General features: G+C 41.7%; 1 protein-coding gene across 13 annotated transcripts in view; it reads left to right on the top strand.

Annotated features, from left to right (window-relative positions):
- The first annotated feature begins 1,840 nt into the window (after nt 1-1,840).
- LOC115030086 (uncharacterized) overlaps nt 1,841-20,941 on the top strand; it is a 101,158-nt gene continuing 82,057 nt past the window's right edge. For 9 of the 13 annotated variants that reach the window (XM_085838211.1, XM_085838214.1, XM_085838208.1 and 6 more), the window contains exons 1-8: nt 1,841-2,221; nt 5,849-5,956; nt 6,325-6,429; nt 9,891-9,993; nt 10,687-10,760; nt 15,987-16,160; nt 17,325-17,507; nt 20,458-20,598. The gene's annotated coding sequence lies outside the window, so the exon portion shown is untranslated. Of the gene's footprint in view, nt 2,222-5,848; nt 5,957-6,324; nt 6,430-9,890; nt 9,994-10,686; nt 10,761-15,986; nt 16,161-17,324; nt 17,508-19,427; nt 19,565-20,457; nt 20,599-20,941 lie in introns of all 13 variants that reach the window. The other 4 variants (XM_085838213.1, XM_085838217.1, XM_085838216.1 and 1 more) reach the window with 4 other exon arrangements.

Here is a 20,941-nt window from a genome sequence, read left to right as displayed (position 1 = left end):
ACTGTGCATCCTGCTCTTGCAAAGGATCCGGGATCAGTTCTTAGCACCTACATATTGCCTATAAGTATAACAACAGCCTATAACTCCAGCTGCCAAGGAGCCAATGCCTCTGGCCTCATCTTACACCTAAACATATGTGTCCATACCAGGCACAGACACACACTCATATCCACATAAAAGTAAAACTAAGATAAATGTTTTCATAAAAAAGAAAGCTGTGACTCTAGGTGTAGTGGCAGCCGTGTGGAACTCCAGCACTCAGGAAGCTGAGGCAGGCTCAATGTCCAGTTTGAGCGCAGCCTGAGCTATATAATGAGTTCCAAGCCAACCTGGGCAACAGCATGATGCATGTCTCAAACCACAGCAATAACAACAAAAGCTTTTGGCCAGTGTTTTCATTTATGAAAAATTAAGCTTATGTAAACTTTTCATGAGAATGACCAACTGTCCTGGAAACAAGTCAAAATATAAAACATAAAAATATATCCCTTTAAAACATAAACACATAGGAAACTTGATATAAATGTCTGTGTTTGCAGTGATGAAGTCAATACCCAATGCATTGAAACTCAATTTGTACGTGTGTGTTGAAATATCATATAAATGCTTCTCTGTGGTTTCCACCATGAGCTGTTTCTGACAGTGCTTTACATTTGATCAGCAACACATGATTATTTTCTGAATTTTTAGCAAATGCCATGCCTTATTATTAAGTATAAGAAAACACTGTAAGACTGTCTCCCCAGTGGTGTGTCCACACACAGTGGAGTCATTAACAGCCGTAATAAAGCCATGAGAAAAGAATGTCTCTGCTAATGAAACCGCAAAGCTAAGATTTTCACATCTGGAATGTGTCCATAGTCAAGTATGTGTATCATTCTAAAATGACACTGCAAGTGGACTTTGTTTTCTAATTTTAATGAATAAAATAATTATCAAAACCCTTTCTCCTTATATGTCTTTTTTTTTTTGATTTTTCGAGACAGGGTTTCTCTGTGTAGCCCTGGCTGTCCTGGCACTCACGTCGTAGACCAGGCTGGCCTCGAACTCAGAAATCCCCCTGCCTCTGCCTCCCAAGTGCTGGGATTAAAGGCGTGCACCACCACGTCCGGCTGCTTATATGTCTTCTTAAGTGTATCTACTAGACACATAGCTTGGAGTTCTGAACAAATAGTAGTTTCTTCCCCAACATACAGGTTTGATACTCTGGCCAGAATATGTGCAGAATCCCTAGGGAAGATGGGAAGGGAGCCAGTGAACAAGGCTCTGGTAATAATGCCTATAGCGGCTGTTCTCTAGCCCCTTAGCTGGAAACATTTTTTTTTCTTCCTCCTAGACTACTGAGTCCTTGGGTTCCCCCCTCCCCGCGATACTCTAAGACAATATGCTTCCATGAGTAAATAGTGTGCAAAGTGGGGGGAGGGGGAAAGAATTATGAAGACAGGCCGGGTTGAAACTGATTTCTTGAATTAGGTAGACCTCTGATTTTAGATGAAAACAAAAAGGGAAATCATGGTGCAAGCAAGTTTTTCTCCAACAAGGCCAAAGTAGCCTTAGTTTCTGGTGTCTGTGTTTTGGTCACTTGCTCCCCTCCCAGCGCCCCCCAAACAAGCAAACAAACAAAAACTAGGTGGGCAGAGAGAAGCCAGAGGAAGAGATCAGCCCTGTTACAGTTCTAAGCGCCACCGTGAGGGCGTCTCTGGGAAATTCCTGTTCCTGGAGTCCGGGTGGCGCGAGTGATCCGGGCTTCTGTTCCCAGGGCCTCCCTCCAGGGCCCACGTGAGGGGACCTGGCCTATGGGAGAAGGCCAAGCAGAGGTGCTCCTGGGAAGCGGCCGAGGGTCTCGGGACAGTGGGCGGGACTAAGGGGACCACCTGCAGACACGCCCTGGCTTCTGCCGAAGGTCTTCCTTCTCTTCCCCCTCGGGGCCTAAGAGGCCACGCGCGGGGTCTGGGAGCTCTAGGGTCCGGAGCTCTAGGGTCCTTTTATGTAGCAAAGTCAGGCCTGGGAACAGAACTTCATGTGCTTGTAAAAAGTCTCAGGTGCGTCCTCGTTGTTTTAGAGACTTGGAGAGGAATGGGGGAAAAAAAAAACCGAGGACAGTAGAGCCAAGAAAATTCGGGGGGCTTCTAGGATGCCTACCACGCCAAACAGATCAAAACCAGGACTGGAGGACTGAAGATGAAGCCGGCAAAACGCCATCAGCCACGGCTGTTGTAAGGTAGGTAGTAAACCGGAGAAGACATGGTTGTTTCTAGAAGATTGAAAAACGGGCAGAATTTTTAAAGCAGTAATTCTAAACATTTACTATATTTTAAAAGTGTTAAAGCCACATTGAGGAAAACTAATGATTTCATGCCCAAAGTACAAGGGAATTTGCCCCTTAAAAAAAAACCCTATATATTACACATGCAAAGTGAAGTTAGGAGAACGTGTGGCAAGGGCGGTTTTGGTTTGGTTTATCTTGCTTCTCTGATTAGTTTGTTTTTACTTTGTAATTTCTCAAAATTGGAATACTTTGCCAGAAGTGGGAAAACTTTTACAATTTCTTGGGATAGAAAGGGCTTCTGAATGCAAATATAATAATAATGCCAAGCACTTAGAAATCTGCAGTGATTGCCAGGGAGCAAATGGTCTGTCTGTTGGTGCCGAGCACTTTCTTGCATTGCCATACCCTGCGTGCATCGGGCTATATTTAAGAAGAAGCAAGCTGAGTGCATGCTTATATACGATCCTTCCCTTGTAGACAGTGCTAAAGGTTTATACTCTGAATCCTGGTCAGTATTAAAGCCGGCTTGACTGTACTATTCAACGTGAACATCTCAGCCAAGGTTGTGAATTCATAGCTATATTGTATTTATATTTTTATACAAACATCACTGCAGTACAAAGGGTGTGACTGCACCTGCTGGTCCCTTTAATTTGAATATCCATCTGTGTGACTGAATTTTGGAAATACCTATTCTTTTTTTTTAAAAACTGCCTTAGAGATCAAAACTTGAGCAAGTACGGTGATTACTTACAGCTTTTTTTCTTCCTTTATTGAAATATGCTTAAAAAAAGAAATATGGGGCTGATGAGATGGCTCAGCGGTTAAGAGCGCCGACTGCTCTTCCAAAGGTCCCGAGTTCAAATCCCAGCAACCACATGGTGGCTCACAACCATCCGTAATGATATCTGATGCCCTCTTCTGGAGTGTCTGAAGACAGCTACAGTGTACTTACCTACATATAATAAATAAATAAATGAATAAATATTTAAAAAAAAAGAAATATTCTTAACACATGAAAAATCGGGTGTATTTGGTGCATACAACACATTTATTTTTCCTGAAACGATAAGCACAATCAAGTACCACAAGTTACATGTTTGAAATTTACTGTGCTGACAGTTTTCAAGAGAAATGCTAATGGCAAACTTCAGTTATTAAATTCTGTATGTTGTACAGGTTATTTTTCAAAGATTTGTTTGTCTTATGTAAGTACACTGTGGCTGTCTTCAGACACACCAGAAGAGGACTTGGATTCCATTACAGATGGTTGTGAGTCACCATGTGGTTGCTGGGAATTGAACTCAGGACCTCTGGAAGAGCAGTCGTGCTTTTAACTACTGAGCCATCTTTCTCTCCTGCCTGTCTTACAATTTTTAAAGACATTTTTCGAGATGGAAATTAGTAGCAAATATGCAAAGTGTACAGCTAGAGTTCCTAAGTCCACCCCCCCCCCTTAAGACAGGGTTTCTCTGTGTATCCCTCTAGCTGTCCTGGAACTAGCTCTGTAGATCAGGCTGGCCTCAAACTCAGAGATTCCCTTGCCTCTGGGATCAAAGGCATGCACCCCCACCACCTGGCTGAGTTCCTAAGTTTCTTAAGCTTTATTGTGTGTACCTGTTTCGTTATTATGTGGCAATTTCGGTAAGGAAGGCCTTGATAATAAATTCCTTGAATGATAATATTATAGATACTGCTGTATTGCTGTATAGAGTTTTAAATATTAAGGGAGAAGCTAATGTTCTTTAATGAACAGGGTCAATGTAGAAACTTTGGAAATTTCTTATTTATCTAAAATCCAGTCCTTTGAAATATTTCAGGATATTTTAATCTACCCAGAAATCAGAAGTACAGGCTTGGAATTTAAAATGGTGTGTGTGTGTGTAAATCTGATTTTATTATTGATTTGTTGCAATTTACTGGCCATAAGTATGAAACTATATGTGTACACTCAAAAGAAAATTGGAATAAATTTGCAAAGAATTATCAGTGCTTGATCCAAGACTTTATGACATTGCTTTTGTTTCTGATCAAGATAGGGCGGCTTTCTAAATCCTTTGCAAGCACTGTATTTTAGGGAAGAACACTGTAAGACTTACTATAATAAAAACATAGGAAGCACTCGTTAATGATTCATGTGTGAAGGAAATGTGGTTGTGCTCTGTCAAATGAACCTATGAGACAAATTCAAGTCCCTTTTGACTGGAATTTTAAGAGTCATTCTAGGAGAGACTTAATAATACGGAGTTGGGATGTGGCGTTTCCTGGGTCCTCCATTTAGAGTCCCAGCCACGTTGCCTCCTACTGAACACAGAAGGCCAAATACCTCGGTGAGAAAATGGAGGATTCCCTAGGAATCTGATCCTGAGACCTAAGTCACCTGATAAGGAGCCTAAATTTGCATTTCCCTGGGAGCTAAATTCCAGAGTCCTCTTTGTTTAAGAGGGACTGCTCACCAAAGTAAATGATTAGGGTAAGAGTAGGGAAATCTTGGCTGAATGGAGGGCAGGTTTGTTACGCCTTGATAGAGTACAGATGGAATTCTTGAAGACCATTCATAGCTAAATAAACTGGGTGCTACATGCCTGTATGATGTCCCCCACCAGAACAAACGGGGTGGTACCTTTCTTTCTGCAATCTTTCTCACAAGTTTTTTTTTTTTTTTTCTCTTTCAGCCAAAGAGTAGGAAGTAGAAGGGGCTGATTAATCAGGTTTCCCAGAATAATACTATCACCCAGAGGGAGGTGTTTTCCAGTACCCTGTGGTGAGAGTGTGTCTAACAGTTAAGAGAGGTTGGCTCTTTGGTTAAGTGGGCCTAGGCACTGAAACAGACCACCTTCAACTTCAAAGAAGGAGCTTGAGACAAAGATGGGATCCAAGGAAAGAAACTAAAGAGGAATTGACAGGGTGGTTTTGTGACTGAGGACAGCTGCTAGATAGGCCAGTTATTGCAGGTCCTGTAGCTCAGAGTCAGTGAAATCAGGCAAAAACAAAGCACTCGAGGAGCTTTGTGGGGAGGAGTTGGGCATTTGTTTTCTGGCTCTGCTTCTTGACCAAGGTGCAGGAGCTGAACAAACCTGCCCTTCATTCAGCCAAGAGTCCCTACTCTTACCCTAGTCATTTGCTTCTGTGGGCCATCTCCGCCTAAGAAAACAAAGAGGACTCTGGAATTTAGCTCCGGGGAAATGCCAATTTAGGCACCATATCAGGTGACTTAGGTCTCAGGATCAGATTCCCAGGGAATCCTCCATTTTCTCACCAGGGAATTTGGAGTCTCAGAAGACACTCAGAATTGATGCTCCATTGCCAAGATCGAGGAGAGCCTAAAGAGAAGAGATAACCTTTTCCAGGCCTAAGAGATAACAGCTACAGTGGCAGTGAAGGTTTTCCCCCACGGTCTAGTGGAAGGCCTGCTCTAGACTAGTGTAGTTTTCAACCTTCCTAATGCTGTGAACCTTTAATATAGTTCTCATGCTGTGCTGGCCCCCAACATAATAACATCTTCATTTCTACTTCATAACTCTAATCCTACTACTGTTATGAGTTGTAATGTAACTATCTGCTTTCTGATGGTCTTAGGTGACCCCTGTGAAAGGATTGTTTGACCCCCTCACCCAAGGGGTTCTCGACATACTGGCTGAGAACCACTGCTCTAGAAGGACATGTTCTTACCTCAGTTTTCATGAGGTGAGACTTTGCCTGTTTAAACTGGAAGTCATTCTAGTAATAAAAGTGAAACTTATGTTACTTGGGACCCAACCCTTGATTCATGTTACTTAGCAGGTGTTATTCAACTGCCTGCTTCTTAGTTTTCAAATGGAGATTCCCTATAGGCCTTCTAGGATATCCTCTTAAGAGAATTTTAAGCACACCAGGAATCCTAGGACTCTTGGTGTCAGCATAGTAAGAAATATTGATTATTTCATAGTCACTGTACATGAACATTTCCCTCTCGTAATGGTGGTGTTGGTAGCTGAGCACTCACAAGAGAGGAAGGAACGCTAGTCTGCTGTATTGTCGTAATGCTTGCTCACTACTTGAACTCCTTTACCCAGGTATGCTTCACCTCTCCTGCTAAGTCTTCATCCCTGTCTATGAGGACAAAGAAGTTACGGGTTAAATTGGCGATGGGCCAGGCTGTCCTTGAGGATGCTCTTAAGGTAAGCCATGGAATGAATGGAGACATTTGAAACAGCTTGTTTCCAAGGTCTTGAGTAGTATGTGACAGTAACCCATGCCTTCTTCAGCTGACTGTAGGTAAGCAGGTGGTGAGAAATGCTACACCAGCTAGGTTAAGCTGTGTACACTGAAGGCATGTTTTCCCTTGTGCTAGACTAAGGGGGTTACATGTGTGAAGATGGTGCGTTGTTCTTCAAGTTAGAATTGTGGGCCACAGATAAGGTAGCACAAAGCCCTAAACATCTTAAGGTACAAGAATTTTGTAGTCACATACATTAAGAGATTACATCTAGCCAGAAGGTGAGTGGAAACCTAAAGCAGTAGTACCTTCCTGGGTCCCGGGAATTCAAAAATGACAGATTGCAGTGATGGCTAACAGATAGTCTTCAAACTATTTGTGTCAGTTCAAATGGTATCTGAGAATGAAAGGGTCAGAGGAAAGAAACAATTCAGTGAAGGCATAGTGGACCTCTGTCTTTTCCTTAGTGGAGAGTCTTAAATTCACTGAAGTTAAGCTATAGTCCCCTAAGTACTTCCATAATGCCCCCCATGCTTTAAATGAGCAAGAACATGAAAGCAAAGTCACTGCTACAACTCAGTTTGTGTGGAGATTTACAGAAGTGTACAAACTCTAGCCAGAAAAACAGTGCTGTTCATTGATTCACCGCTTCCAATGTCAATGGTTACGACAGTTAACCTTTCTCATAGACATCTCTTTGTCCAAAGACTGCCTTGTGAAATTGGTCACACAGTCAAGCTCTACAGGAAAGGTAGGCACAAAGAGGAAGGGTGAATTCCTTTTGTAAGAGTCCTAGTGGGGTAGGGAAAGGGGGGCATTTCCTCTATGCAAAATAGCCTTCAACTTTTAGAACATTGAAAGCCATTTCCAAGTCCTCTTTAGGGGAGAGATAGATGCCTTTGTTTTAGGAATGAAAAAACAGATTTTTGTTTCTTTCAGATGAAGCTATTTTGGTTAGAGAATAGGTCAGGAGCCATCTAGGACAGGTTAGAAGGTGGCCTTCCTGGAGGTGACCCACAGTTTTGCATGGATGAAGATGAGTGAACTCTATGAGGCAAGGTCCCAAAGAGACTTCATCTCAGGACTGCTTCTTGCAGCTGATATGCCTTTCCTATCATTATTAATATTATATAATACTTAGACATTAGCTTACCCTATTGCAGATTTCTTGCAGATCAACATAAAGATGAACTTTCATGAATTCATGCTATTTAGATGAATTAGTGATTTTATAGAGTACCTTATTTGATTCAAATAGTCTTAGGAAGAAAGTTTTAAGAGACAGTTCTAGTTGTTTGCTAGGAAGATGTAATAAAGTTAAAATCAAGAATAGAATGCGCCTAATCTTAAGAATAGTAAGTAAAAGTTACATAATAAGAAATACAGTGAGCTTTCATGATTACTCCAAAAAGAGATACAGGCTTGACAAGTTTGTGTTCAAGGTAAAACATTCAGGGCCCAGGATGAAGCCACAGGTGTGCACTATTATAAGACAAGGCCATGAGAAACTGTTGCTTTGGACACAATGAGTATAGAGAATGGAACACTGCTTTGAACTTCATATCAACAGCCTTGTGTAACTTCCATTTGTGGAGTCTTTTACCTATGAGGTAATTTTCTAAGAACGTTTGTCTACTAAAAGGCCAGAGAAAAGAAATAAAGGTGCTGTGCTGTGCTGTGCTGTGCTGTGGTGGCTTGGGGAGCTCTGCCTCATCCATCCATCCATGCATCCATCCAAATGTGTATGTCTGTTTGTTTATATGTATGTATGTAGGTATATGTGAGTGTATGTAAGCATGCACAAATTCTTGTGGAGTTAATTGAGAGAGGTGCTCAGGCCTGACCAGAGGGTGGGTGTATGAATGAAAATGTGTCGGTGCAACGTTTCCTGTGTAAAGAATCTTAATTTTTTTCCTTTCCTTCCTCTCTGGTTCGCAAAAACTTAACTAGCCAGGCTAGTGATGTGGATGCCTGGCCAGAAAAAAAGAGTATGAGCATTAATCCTTTACCTAACCTCCCCTACCCCTAGGTGTTAAGCAAAAGGTGATTAAATTCACCTGACGCCATTGGCTTCTGGCTCTAGTATAACTAAGAATCAAAGAGAGTGAATATTATTAATACTAAGCAACCTTTACAGTCGTGAAACCAAATTTTGTCCCCTGCCGACTTACTGCCCAATCAGCCACAGTGGACACAAGCTCCTGGCAGGAATATGAGACTTTCTCTACTTACTTATTATATACATGTTTAAATATGTTGTTCACAGAAACATGGTGAGCAAAATAGTGACTAGGTCCAAAAGGACTAATTGTGTAACTGCCAGTTGTTTATTTGCCTTCAAGTTGTTCAAAATCTGTTATTAGCATTATTATTCTCACTTACTAATTTTCTGTGAATGGGCATTTGGTCGGCATACATGTCTGTGTGCCCCACACATGAATGGTGCCCACAGAGGCCAGAGGAGGGCATCAGATCCTCTGGAACTGGAGGCATCATATGTCATTACACATAGAAATTAATGATGGCATTCCACATGCATAAAAATTAAGAGTGAGATCTTTTAAGAGGAAGGCTTTTGGGGGCTACTGGGAATATGGGGATATGGAAGAGGGAAAGACAGTATGTAAGAAGGTACAAGGTAACAGAAAAGATGTTTGTTATCAAAATATCATAAACAGCTATATGAAAATGCCCTAACTAGCAGGTGTGACGGCTCATGCTTGCTGGCAAAAGGATGGCCATCAACTTGAGGACAATATGGGCTACATCATGAGTCTCAAACGTTGGTCCCCTCCCCACAAAAGAAAAGAAATACAATTGTGAAACTTGCCTTTTTGCAGTTAATACATTGCCAATAAAAAGTGATGTCTTTAAATTTTGCATAGAAATATGTTTTTTTTTAATAGAAAAAGACGTGGCTATTTTCCAGTTATGTTTTTAAATGGTACCGGGTTTTTTCAACATTTTAATTCTAAACATAAGAATAAATCAAAGCTTCAAGGCTGAGTAGACAGCTCAGTGGTTAAGAGCACTTGTTCTTCCAGGGGACCTGAATTCTTTTACCAACAATGATATGAGACCTGAGAATACAGGTGATAGAAGCAACTGAAGAGGCAAGGATATATTCCTTATATATTATACAAGTCAGAGTCAATACCAACAAATCCCGTCAGCCTGTATATAAACATGTGCTATATGTTGTCAATGTACAGCAGCAGAATGCAATTGATCACAGATGAGCTAGCTATACAGCATCTAAGAGTATTTGTTTCAGTTGCTGTTTTTGTTTGTTTGCTTGCATGCTTGTTTGTTGTTTGACAATATGCTTGCTAGTCTTTGTATTTGTTCAGCTACAAGGTAATACTAGGAGGGGCCTGGAGAGATGGCTCAGCAGTTAATAGTACTTACTGGCTGTTCTTGCAGAGGACCTGGGCTTGATTCCTAGCACTGACATTGTGACTCACCGCCTCCTGTAATTTCAGTTCCAGGGAATCTGATGCCTTCTTCTAACCACCACGAAGACAAGGTACACATGTGGGGAACATGCAAGCAAAACATATTATAATTAAAGTAAATAAAAATGTTTTATTTACACCCCCCCATACACACACATACCAAAAAGTCATGTTTCCTGTGAATAGTTTATTCCTGTTTGTTGAGTGATGGACTAATGGCACCAAACCATTTATAGTGTAATAAGAAAAGAAAAAAATGAAAATGTATGGTATTTTTTTTTAGGATTATGCAAGCATACCACAATTTCAGCATATCAGGAGTTCAGGGCCAGCATTAAGCTACATAGCAGGTTTGAAGACAGTCTAGGCCGAGACCCTTTCTCTTACACAAAAGAATGCAGGTTGTTTAATAATGAGACTAAATCGATTTAATTAAATAACACCAGTCCTTTTAAAGAGTTGTCCATTGCTTTTACAATATGCCGGAGCTAGGGGTACAGCTCAGTGGTAGACGTCTTACGTATATGTACAGGATCCTGTGGTCCATCCGCAGTGATGAACCTAAACAGGCAGACCTCTTAGTACACTCTTTCAGGGAAATTTAATTTGGAGTGAATTGAGTCCACTTGTATTAGATAAGTTGTATAGTCTAGAGATTCTCTAGGAATTGAGAATAAACTCAGAATAAATATGTGTAGAAAAAAAAATCACACAAGAAATGGGATCCGTTGGCCACTTGTGATTTAATATATTTGTTTTTCCAGTTGGTGATAGAAAATGGGAGAACTGAAGACAACCACTTTATAAAACCCCTTGTCTGCTTGAATTTGTGGTGATGGTGAGTTCTGTATTTTTTAATCCCTGACTAGTCTGCAATTTTAAGAATTGTTACTTCCAAACCCACAGAAGTTAAAGAGGAAACATTAAAACTATTACATATTCCAGGGCTAGGTGTGGTGGCTTTGAATTGAATTCCAGCACTTAAGAGTCAGAGGCAGGTAGATGGATCTCTGAGTTCAAGGCAACCCTGGGCTACATAGTGAGACCTTGTCTAAAGGGGGGAAATTACATATTCCAAAGAATAGGACCTCATGCTTGTAGGAGCTCAGACTATAATAAGAGAATGGGGAAAGTAAGAGAATGTATCATGACCTTCTAATTTTGATTAAAGTGCCTACCATTTTTTTTGGCTTTATAATTCTCAAAATGAAAACAAATTGCCAGCAACAGTGCACATGCATACATATACACGCACACACACACACACATGCATATATAAGTGAGTTAGAAGAGGATCTACTTCTAAGAATAAATATAAAATGTTTTCCATTTAGGGAAAATAAATTAATATGGAAGTATTCTGAGTGTATAGTTGGTATAGAAGGCTGTAGAGAAAGCTGTACTCAGCTTTGATGAGTCAAATCACCATTAAGGTGGCAGGACTATGTGCTTATAGACATATGTCCATAACATGTAGCAGTATATGTAAGTATATCAAACAAAATAAGCATCATTTATAGTAATTCACTTACTAAAAATGAGAACTTGAAAAATGAATATGTAATTTTGTCAGACTGCTTGGGAATGAGGAGTGAAATCTATTTGTTGTTTGATTTCTTTATTTTTCCTCCTTTTTAATTTTTTTATTTTTCATGCAAGGTCACACATTAGCTTAGCTTTGCCTGGTAACACCTGTGGCCTTGGCTGGCCTCAGGCTTGTGCTATTCGTCTTGCCTCAGCCTCCCAAGCAGTAGGATGACCAAGCTTACTCACCACACCTGGCTCAAACAAAGCCTGGACATTTCTGTGAGAACCATAATGTAAAAACATATCATTTTAATACAAATTTATCATTATATATGAAAGTAGATTTTGGACACTGTTGAAAGGGCCTAAAGGAAATACTCTGAAAGTTTATCAGTGATCTGAAAGACTGTGGGAGGAGTTGGTCTACTGCATGGTTGCTTTTGGAATCTTTGACTTGTACTGTGTGGTGGAGCCTAATGAGAAAATAGTTTTTATACTTTTCTCTACAATACAGATGATTGCCCCAAAACACTGAACAATGTCAGATCATAGAAAGCATTTGAAGTCTATTTAATGACATGGCAAACTGTCCATGCAGAAACACAGGTCTCACTTCAAAGGGGATAAGAGATGATGGTCATTTCTTTTTTTTTTAATTTCTTTTATTTTTATTATATGTAAATACACTGTAGCTGTCTTCAGACAGTCCAGAAGAGGGCATCAGATCTCATTACGGATGGTTGTGAGCCACCATGTGGTTGCTGGGACTTGAACTCAGGACCTTTGGAAGAGCAGTCGGGTGCTCTTACCCACTGAGCCATCTCACCAGCCCGGTCATTTCTTCTGGAGGCAAAATGTGACCATGACCCAGGAACACAAGTACTCTATGTTCCATAGTTGAAATACTTACCTGATATTTTATTATTAAACAAACTCATAAAGTATTTGCCAAATGTATTGGGAGAGGTCACAGGTATGTGAGTTATAACCAAGGGAAGAATTCTGATGTAGGTTTCAAAATAGATACCCTTTAGATTGGTGAAAGCTAGTGGTCTGCTAAGAATATATTTTAAGGTGTTGATAGTCACAAAGATGTCACAGACACCAGATGGCAGTGGATGGCTTTGAGAGGGATTGAAAATAGCACGAGGTAGTTCGGCCTTGGCTTGCAATACCTGTATAACCTTAAAGTTTAGTCTAGTGAGCCTAAAGTTGACTCTGTGAGCATGGTGCTCATGCCTTTAATCCCAGCACTTGGGAGAGAGAAACAGGAAGATTTCTGTGAGTTAAAGGCCAGCCTGGTCTACAAATTGAGTCCAGGACAGCCAGGGCTGGTAACAGTAAGAAACCTTGTCTCAAGAAGATAAAAATAAATAAACAAAGTTCAGTCTCTTGGCTTTGTAAGTCTTTAGCACAGGGTCAGCTTCTGTCTTCCTTCTGGTAGCTTTATTTGTTCATAAAAGCCTAAAAAAACAGTTGAGTAATCTGACTGGCATAGAACACACACACACATATAGGAATCCTACCATGTATTGCCTAAAATGATGAGAACTCTTTTGGCATCTTAAGGTCTTGGCCAAAAGGCTGCCAACAATTCAGCCTAGAGAGGTACTCCTAAGCTCAAGTTACCACATCTTCCCTTCCTCCCCTCCCCTCTCCGCCCTTCCTGTCCCCTTCCTTCCTGTCCCTTTTCTTTCCTTTCCTCTTCTGTTTTCTTTTATTCCCTTTTCCTCCCTCCCTCCCTCCCTCCCTCCCTCCCTCCCTCCCTCCCTCCCTCCCTCCCTCCTCATCCTTCTCCTTTTTCAATTTTAATTTTTCTTAGGCTTAGATCCTTTATTTGTCTTGGAGCTAACAACTTGATGACTTGGGAGCGTACTAGGGGTGTGTGGAGCTCAGTGAACAAGAGCATAGCTCGGAGGGCAAGGGCTAGCCCTGAGCCTTTATTGTATTGTTTTGCTTGTTTCTCCCATAGAAAATCTTAGGTTAAGCCTGGTCTCCTGCATCAGATGAGACTGTTAGGGTCTCTCAACAGAGCTCTGCCTGGACTGGGACTCACTCTGTAGACTAGGCTGGCCTGGAACTCACAAAGACCAGCCTTCCTCTGCCTCCTGGGATCAAAGGAGTACCCAATCTAAAATTTAGAATATTTTAATCTTTTTAAAAAATTTTTTTTCAATTTTTTTTTTTTTTTTTAATGCTTGATGAGCACAATGATTTTCTGCCACTGTTTGGTTTTAGGTTTAGAAAAACAGACAAGAAGTTTTGTTTTTAAATGATCCTGTTAGTTGTGCTTGCTGGTACCTTTTTTTTTTTTTTTTTTTTTTTTTTTTTTGCAAGTGCGATGGGCGGTAGAAGAAAGGCGTGCAGCCTGAACTGTTTATCTAGCTGGAGCACTACTGCCATCGTGAGGATGTAGGTTCAAATCCCAGAGCGCAGTTATTAGCGAATTCTCGAGAGCACTTCCGGTTTTTCCAACTCCATTCCGTAAAGAAGACTACCCAGCCCTGACATCAAAATGGTCCACCGTTTCCCTTCTAAGTAAGTCTAGGCGTTCTGAGCTGAAGTTTGATGCTGACGGGAAAACATTTCATCCAGTGTTGAAGGCAGGAGCTGCTCGCCACTTTCCGGAAACTGGGAGGCGGGACTTTGGCTGTGCAAGCCTTGAGCCCAGAGTCAGCTAGCTGCCTCTCACCCTCTGATTGGTTCACCTTTTACTGAAGCAACATTACAGCTTAAGAAACTGAAACTGAAAGTCTTCCCCGCCACCACTAACTCTCTGTTGAATTAATTGTTTTGAGACAGTCCTTCACCGAGTCAAGGCTTTCAAGGAAACCATTAGATATCTTCTTTATATAATGAATGCAAAAGAATGCAAATCCCTATAAGAAAAAAAAAAATCCGGTCAGACTAAAGTACAAGAGAAAAAAAAAACTTAAAAATTTTTCCAAAATAACTTGAGTGAAGGAACATTTCTTTTCTGTAGTAAACCCTCATCTACCTTTGTAGCCCCTTGTATCCCCTTTAGATTACATATGAGAGAAAATAAGCGATACTTTTCTCTCTCAATATTATATCTTGTTTTCAGTCGTGACAGATGGAGACTTAAGTTTTAGAGCCAACCAGAAGCACCACCAAAAATCTGAAATAGATCTTGATTTTTTTTTCCTAATGCAGATATGACGAGCCAGTTAAAGACCGTTATTCACTTCAGTATATATGACTTGTGTTAAGAGATGAGTCAGTGACACGAAGTCTGAGCAGCTTCGGTTTGTGATGTATATATGTTTGAGAAATTTACTGCTCAAAATGAGATACTGACATGGCTCCAAAGAAAGATATCTGAGCACATCTTCTAGGAATCCAGAGCAAATAGCTACCTTCCATTTCATTTACTCTAGCCCAGTAAATAGAGAAGGACTATCTATAGCCTCCAATGGTGGCAGTCTCCTTGGCTAGACTTTATCTTAAAAGAAATAAGCTTTTGTGGGTTTCTCCTCCTCTCCCCCCCCCCCCAGTTTATTCATTTATTCAATCATTTATACCCCAGTGCGTCTGAGCCACTAATTAATAATTAATTAATTTAAATAATTGAGACTCATCTTTGGACGGTAGAGCTAGTCAGTTGGCTGTAAGAAGCCTGTTGATACTGCCCCATTGGCAAAACATTTCCCATACACTCATTTTCCCCACTTATAACTCCTTGGCTGTAAGTTCCTGTTAGCCTTTGCTGTCTTCAGGACTGAGCCTGCCTTATTTCTCCCCTGTTGAGAGTTTTTTTTTTTTTTTTTTTGGTTTTTCGAGACAGGGTTTCTCTGTGTAGTCCTGGCTGTCCTGGAACTTGCTTTGTAGACTAGGCTGGCCTCGAACTTTTATCAACAATAGTAATAAGTCAAGTGAGGTTGCTTAGAGATGCCTACCTCTGTCATTGATTTTTCTGAATTTCTTTATTTCCCTTAGGCCAGGCTTCTGAAGATTTGCTTACAAAGCAGCAAACAATAATTTGGGTTGCCAAATATACGAAACAAAGCAAAGAGCAGTAGTATAGCACTAAGAAATCAAGGGCTGTGCTGAGAATGGTGGCGATTACCATAGTCCCCAGTTTGGCTTCAGACAGAAATAACAAGTTTACTGTGTGGCTTGTTAAGCAGGGCAAATATAAAGCAGCTGCCATGTTTCCTGATGCTCTTGCTTCTGGTTAGCATTTTCGTTTTCTTTTTTTTTTTTTTTTCTTAGCTTGGAAAGGTGGGGAAGGAGTAGGGCGTTTGTATGCATACCTGGAGCGTTACTGCCATCTTGCGGAAGTAGCTTCATTTTGAAAAAGACAAGCCGATTGTTTCAGTGGTGCTAATAGCTGTATTAATCTAGGCCCTTGAGAAGCTGAAGCTGGCATATTTTGGTGAGTTCTAGACTGGTCAGGTCTGCAATAGGGTCATGAAGACGTCATTCCCATGAGCTCAACTGTTCTAGCAGCTAATCCTGCTTCTGGGGAGGTCCTCAGAGGCTTGCACTCAGGCTTGGGTTGCTTTTTTTTCTGCAGATGGCTCTGGACCCTGATGTATTCTATTCTCTCTGTGGACCAACAGCTGTCAGAAGACACTGGCACAGGAAGTGAAGGGGCAGGATCGTCACTACTCCCAGTTTCCTCTGAACTGTGAGCACCACTGAAAGGGTCGGCTTTCTTTGGTGCTCTGGCTCAGACAGCACTGTCATGGTGAGCACTCCCTACACCTTTGGCTGGCTGTTCAAGACATTCATTCACAGATCAAATACATAACTCATGCTTGTAAGCTTCCCTTTACTGTCCTGTCCACGATACTCTGAAAGAAACTAAAAGAACTCCAAAGCCTAGTATTACTGCAGGAAAGCCAATTCTTGGTCCACAGGACGAGACTCAGAGGAAAATATCCCACAAAACCTGGATTTATCTCCAAAGTCCTGCAAGTCTCAGAACAGAGGTAATTACTTCATCACTTCCTGAGTCTGTGTGCCCTGGAAGCTGCAGATCCCTGTCCACAAGGCCTCTCCAGCTCCAGGATCTACACAACGGAAGTTTTAGGGTTCAGAGCATAACCCGGGCCCTAGTAATAATGCTTATGCCTAAGGAAGTCTAGCTAAGAGCAGAAGCCAGGTCTTTTCCAACCCCTTGAGCCTCATCTTTGCTTGCTGCTAAGAATCATGGGAGGGAAGCTGCTGGGACATGTGCTGCTTTCTTCAAAACTCTGGCCGCGTGGTGGCAGTAGGCCTCCAGATACCACAGAACCGCCATCTTTGCATCCTCTTCTCCCGCCCTTCTGTGTTTGAAAAAAAACCAAACTGTTCTCTGACAGGAAAAAGTGCTGAGAAAGACTGCCCTCCATTTTGTGAAAATCAGTGGAGCTGGTTAACAGCAGCCATTTTAAATTTACTTTCTTTTGCAAACCAGCTTAAGGGCTAAAACCACCTGCTCCATCCAGACTTTTGTGGTTTCCCTAGGTAAATTGTCACTGGATTTTTGTTCACTAAAGTGTGATTTCTTTCCCAGAGTGGTACCTGTCCAATACATTGGCCGTTGCCTTTTTAATGCTGTAAATGATGTGGACAAAGGCAGAAAAGGGAAGACATTTCGTAAAGTCAGTGCACAAGTTAAGTTCCCCTTTAGTTCTTTGTGTTGAACCCAGATCCATGAGTATACTAGGCAGGCTCATTTGCTATAACTTTAGATCAAGTGTGTATATATGCATATATGTATATATTACTTATATATTATATTTGTAGTTATATAATTTTATATAGATAACATATAACACTTATATTCTATATACATATATAACTATATGATTATATAATTCCTGTATTTATATAACCATATGATTTTACATACATATTTGAACTGCAGATTGAACTTGGCGCCTCAGGCCTTGGGGCCTTCCCTGAGGTGGGGAAGTGAGTCCTCTACCACAGAGACATCCATGAAGGGCATTTTCCTTTTGAAGGAGGGCCTCCCAGTGTTGCTTCGCTTGCCCAGGAATTTACTCTGTTGATCCGGCTGCTCTGAAAAGTAAGATCCAGAGCCTCCAGAGTAAGTGGAATTAAATCTTTCCCTCTTTGGACATCCTGCTTTCCTTTTTTCCCTTTAGGCAAGGTTTTACATTGTGAGACCAACACCCAAGTCTCCTGCTCCTGGCCTGTCTAGGCTCTGTCTGAGATTAGAAGTTAGTTCTATCTTGCCTCGCCCAAGTAGTCTATAGACAGCTTACTCTCCTAGGCAGGAGGAAGTGCTTTGTGCTTTTGCATTGGCCTGAGGCACCAGAGAAGGAGGATTGCAGCAGGCACTCCCACACCTCAGTCACTTTCTATACTGCTCTACTGAGCACTTAACAGTGTCTATCAGAAGTCACTCTGAGTTCTGTCATTTTCTCCCATGAGAATTCAGTACATTCCAATGTCATGAGTTATGTTCCATCACTTACTGTGATGTTTATGGGGGGAGTGGTGCATGGGAGGCATTGTTTCCTAATCTTTGGTAGAGTAAGTTGAGATGGAGTTTCTCTGTGGAGCCCTGGCTGTCCTAGAACTCACTCTGTAGACCAGGCTGGCCTTGATCTCAGAAATCCACCTGCCTCTGCCTCCCAAGTGCTGGGATTAAACGTGTGTGAAACCACTACCCGGCTGGTGCTGTATCTTGTATGATATCTCATTACTAAGTTAAGAATGATGCTTTCATAGCACTCCGAAAGACAGTATGCTGGCTGTAAAGTAGTGCCAAAATTTGTTTCAAAGCAAGTGATAATTTTGTTGAGTATGTATGTGCACATCATTTCACATATACATGTATGCATATATATTTTATACTAAAATTCGATGGGATAGGTACATTATAGTTTGGATTAGATCAGTTTATATTTCACAAAGACGAGGAAAATGAGATTACAGGAATGTTGTCAATTTTGCTTATCACCTTGATGTTATAAAAGCAATGTTTAAAAAAACGCTCTAAAATTACTTTAGAACTATATATCGAGTGAGATGCTTTTGTCTGAGCTAGGATCTCTAGTTGGCCTGAAAATTTGCAGTGAACTTCCTTCTTGGGGTGGTTATCGATGTGGGCAACCATAGCAGGCCTGTGAGATATTTTGTTTATTTAACCAACCTGTGGCTTAATTGCTGGTATTGCATAATTCCTTTGTAGGAGAGAATGACACAAAGTATGCGTTTAATACTGATTTGAGAACAGGTGTTCAGATCCAGTGGACTCTGGCTACATGAATGGGTTAATCACTGTTGGAACTATAAGAGGTTGAGAGAATTGAAGTTGACAGTGAGGTTTTGTGTGTGTGTGTGTTTGTGTGTTTGAAGTGTATCTATGAAGCCATAGTTGCATTGAACTACATGAACCAGGCTGCTTAGGTCCTGAGTTCACTCAGACATCAGGAGAAAGCACTGGAGGCTGGGGGCTGCTGGATCCATATGGGAGCCATGCAGGATTTGACCATTGACTTCTTCACAGACTTCTTCACAAGAGTAGAGGAGTGAGGAAGGTGGGGGCCTCAACACTTCCTTTCCATTCTGTTTGTCTTGCTATGTTTTTATATTCCTTTTTATCTGTTTAATTACTTATTTCGTACAAAATTTGGTCCAGCCTCCTTAGATATGGCATTGATATAAAATGCAAAATAGAAGCTAAATTCTAGGAGTACTGCATTTCTTTCTTGCTTCTGACTCAGACAAGGAAGGCTAGAACAGCTCAGTTAGTGGACACTGCCTCTTTATTGACATTTTTTTCAGTTAGTGAAGGCTGGGACAGAGCTGCAGTCAGGACACCTTTTGTGCTGCGGGACAATACTGCCATCATGCGGAACAGGTTTCTAGTAGACCAGCGCAGGCACACATACCTCCTCCTCCATCCTGCTTCTCCTCAGTCATTTTGAAGCAGGGAAGATCAGGGGGGTTCATGAATGGCGAAATTTCCCCGTTTTACTGTATTTCACTCCTTCTGTAGGCAGACTAGCATAACAGGACCTTTCAGAGTATTAACGCAGACCCGGGTGACTGAGGTCCAGTACCAAGTGCGCAGCTGTGCTGAGGTCCAGGGACAGGAAGCAGAGGGGCAGGTTCCACCCCGCTCAGCTGGACATGGTAAGATATGAGCTGTTGTCCTAGGGCAGCAAGGCGCCTCCCTCTCCAGGTTCTGATGAGAAAACACTGCAGTCCCAGGTTCTTTTGGGGCCTGAGGAGAAGTCAAGGAAGCCCTGCTAGGCACCCACAGCTGCGCCTGCTGTCTGTAATCGGCCGCCATCTTCTGCCATTGCTAGGAATCATGGGCAGGAGGACAGTGGTACCATGACTTCTGAAACCGCAACCTCATGGTGGCAGTAGAGCTCTACACAAGAGCTTGTGAGTGCTTCTCCCCCGCCCTTTGTGTCTAAAAAACCGCCAAAGATGACTGTGCTAATTTTACCCAACTGTGAGGCCAATCTAAGGCCCTAGGTGCTGGGACTCTTTTCCTTCAGTTATGCAGGTTATTTCCTTTTTCTGTCTTTGTAACTGAATTTTTACCCTTTCTAGATAGTTAATGGTCTTCAAATTTGGTATGATTAATTTTGTGTAGGTTTTACAAGACAATGTTATGCTAGGAGATTTAAGCAAAGGACAATGCTGAGCCCTGGCTCTAGTTAAGCACATGAGACAGGCTGGACTGGGCCTTACCAGGAGACATCTGGTCCATGTTATCATGCCCAGCTGACAGGAGTAGGTTTAACCTTGTCTTAAGTACCATCAGCAAAGAAACACTTGGCAGTCGATAATTATATCCCAAAGGCGATGTCCATGCTTTCCAGTTTTCTCCTCCATTTGCCTACATCCATCATGTTTACCCTTTGAAGGACAAGTCACTCCAAGGAAAGTATACAAGGTCTGCATGGACAGGGTGCAGTAGAGAATTACTCGTGAAAAACAGTAACAAACTCCTAGATATAGATGATCCTGGACCTTTGGCTCTAGATATTCGTTATGATAATTTTTTTTTTTAGGCTTGAGGGTGAGAGAGGAGTATCCAGGATGGCCTATGTGGACATATGTGGTGTCCTTCTGCCATTCTGTGGGCAGAGCTACAGTGCTGAGCCATTACATCTTCATTCCCATGAGTCCCAGCAGTGGGGAAACAATGCCAGGTAGGATACTTTGGGTTCCACACTGGGACCCAGTGCCTTTCCTGTAGATCAGGAGAAGTGTGGGCACCAGGAATGTCTTGGAGCTGAAAAGGAAAACTAAAGTCCAACAGCAGAGCTGCAGAGAGAAGATGACACAGGAAGTCGTGAGCCAGGCCTTTGGTTCTTCCTATCTGGGGCATGATAAGAAGAAACCCCAGGGAAGAAAATGCAGGCTCTTGCTGGGCACTTCTGTCTCCACATCTTTGTAGCATATTACACATGCTACACATTTTAAGCTATGCCTTCTTGCTAAGACCAGAGATTCTGAAGTAGTCCTGGCATACATTATGCAGTCCTAGCTCCT

Source organism: Mus caroli, unplaced genomic scaffold (genome assembly GCF_978045245.1).
Source record: "Mus caroli unplaced genomic scaffold, Mus_caroli_1 scaffold_5, whole genome shotgun sequence".
Lineage (NCBI taxonomy): Eukaryota > Metazoa > Chordata > Mammalia > Rodentia > Muridae > Mus > Mus caroli.
This window is presented reverse-complemented; position numbering and strand designations above follow the sequence as displayed.